Below are 2,500 nucleotides of genomic sequence, written 5' to 3' on the forward strand. Positions count from 1 at the left end.
GCTAGGGCCAACTGATAGACTCCTTGCTGGCTGAGGACATGTGGAACCATCTGTATGAAACAAAACTCACTAAAATCTTAAGGGGACAGTACATAAGCCTGCTGATATTGGGTTAAGGTTTTATCAACATAAAAAAAAGCCCATTATTTATTAGGTGCTCTTATGTATTGTCTGGCATAAAAAACAATCAAGCTTTCAAGTGCACAAAAGGCTAAAAAGTGATGAAAGAAAATCCTACCCTATAAAGCATATTAATCTGATGGCTGTGGGGTTAGCTACTGTCAACTGAATAATAATAATAATAATAATAATAATAATAATATTTTTTTCTAATGTTATTAACATCAATACTGTTATCATTATTATTGACATTATTATTGTTATAGTGTTTTTAAAATACTACTAATAAAATACTTTACGGAAATCAAGTTTAAGTGTAAAAAGGCGAGATACATAGGACTAATAATTGACTCCTTGGTGACTAAGCACTTGTGGAGCAATCTCTGTATAAACAATTAATAAACTAAAATTACAGTGGACATGGCATGTAATCATGTCTTCCATTTCCATTAGATTAAAACTACATTGAGAGGTACCACTGCAACTTGGGTGCTCCTATAGTTAGAGGGCAAATTGTTCCACCTATATTTTTTAACCATTGGTTCTTGCATTTTATTACTGTACAGTACTTGACTGTATTTCTAATCCTGTTGCATAAATACATTAATATTCTGGTATTTTTTTTTCTACATTAATGTCTGTTGTATTTAATTTTCTGTGTACACTAATCATCTCAAAAAATATTTAAAAAATGGAACCAAGAACCTATAAGGCCAATAAAATTATAAAAAATGAACTATAACTTTCATTTTATGTCTCATATTTACACTATTACTTTACAGTTTTAGGAGAGTACAGGAAAAAAAATATATATAAAAAGTGGTCAGTTACACCACCCATTTCAACTAAAAAAAAATAAAAATATTGAAGCAATAACAACTGTGACAATTTCAGGAAAAAACATTCTGATATTGAGGACCCAACTTAACAATTACTTTTGTTAACAAGTTATTTAAACTTTTTTGGTAGAAAAGAAAGAGAGGAATGGATTTTTTTTTTAAATAAAATGGGAAAGTAGAATGTTGTCAAATGAAAAATAGCAAATGTTCATTAATTTCAAACTTCTCGTAACTCCTGCAGGAAGAATAAGTTCCACGCAATATACATTCATAAGCATCAATTTAAACAAGCACTATGAAAGCTTGTGGTAATACCTTGTTAAATATATAGGCATGTATGCATACTCAACACATTCATATCCACACATTTTTACAAAGAGAGGAAGAGAGGAAGAATGTGACTATTTATGTACAATGCGAGTATGCATTCATACGTATATAAACAACTCAGGATTATTCCCCCTTTACTATAATTAATAAACTATGAACAACACTGCACTATGACATGAGCAGCAGTATCATACCTGTTTAATGCAAAAATCAAAAGCTCCAGCTTTAGTGTCATAGAGAGTTTAAAAAATGTATTGTTAGTTGTAAAAACACCAAACCATTTCACTATTATGCCACTAAATCTCTCATGACTTTTCAATTTTTTGTTTCTATTTATTCTGTAATTTAATTAGGTACATGCAGTTAATAGGTCTGTACCATAAATGATGCCAAGAAATCCAGAACAACTGTCATGTTCTAAAATTTCTAACACTCAGTGAAAGTCCATTCCCATTACAAACAATCACTATTATGTCAAATGAATACTTCCTTACATTTCTACTAAAGTACCCCAAAACATTTTTTTTCTGATGCAAAATTAACCTGATTCTGCTGGGGACAAGCATGTACATACATGTCATGCTCACTGAGAGTTTCATTTATTAGTTGTCTCTACACAGATGGCTTCACAAGTACTAAATCACCAATGAGCCAATTATAAGTATTACCCATCTCACTTGTTCATACTTTTCCTTGATTTTTAAAAATATTTCTGGCATCTTATATTATTGTTAGTAATATCAATGATATTATAATAATTATAACATCAATAATGATAATAATAATATTAACAGCATTGATAAAAAAAGCAAGTACATTTTTCCTGCAAATTCATGAAAAGGTGAAATCAAGCAAAGTCATAATGTCCACTAATACCTTTGTGGCTAAGAATCCGTGGAGCCATCTATGTGTAGAAACATTTCACAAAATAATGCTACAGAGAACACAACCTTTTTCCAGCAACGGATCGACTTTTTGTTGTAATGAAGCTCTTATATTTATCGCAAAATTCTCACGCCATAAGACTGAATGTTTATACAAGATTGATACAATTATTTTCTGGGACTGCATACCGATATAATAAATATTGTTTTATAACAATCATATTTCATAAGTCTAAAATAAAAATGTAATTATTTACATCACTCATCATGTAGAGACTGACTAAAATCTTTATTCAAAGAAGAGATAATCTTCTTTTATGTACATAA

At 29.9% G+C, this 2,500-nt stretch overlaps 1 protein-coding gene across 2 annotated transcripts in view; it reads right to left on the reverse strand.

Moving 5' to 3' along the window:
* Positions 1-852: 852 nt before the first annotated feature.
* LOC125041941 (protein FAM136A-like) overlaps positions 853-2,500 on the reverse strand; it is a 20,217-nt gene continuing 18,569 nt past the window's right edge. For both annotated transcript variants that reach the window (XM_047637360.1, XM_047637361.1), the window contains one exon: positions 853-2,500. This exon is cut by the window's right edge and continues 598 nt beyond it. The gene's annotated coding sequence lies outside the window, so the exon portion shown is untranslated.

Source organism: Penaeus chinensis, chromosome 31 (assembly GCF_019202785.1).
Source record: "Penaeus chinensis breed Huanghai No. 1 chromosome 31, ASM1920278v2, whole genome shotgun sequence".
NCBI classification, from domain to species: domain Eukaryota; kingdom Metazoa; phylum Arthropoda; class Malacostraca; order Decapoda; family Penaeidae; genus Penaeus; species Penaeus chinensis.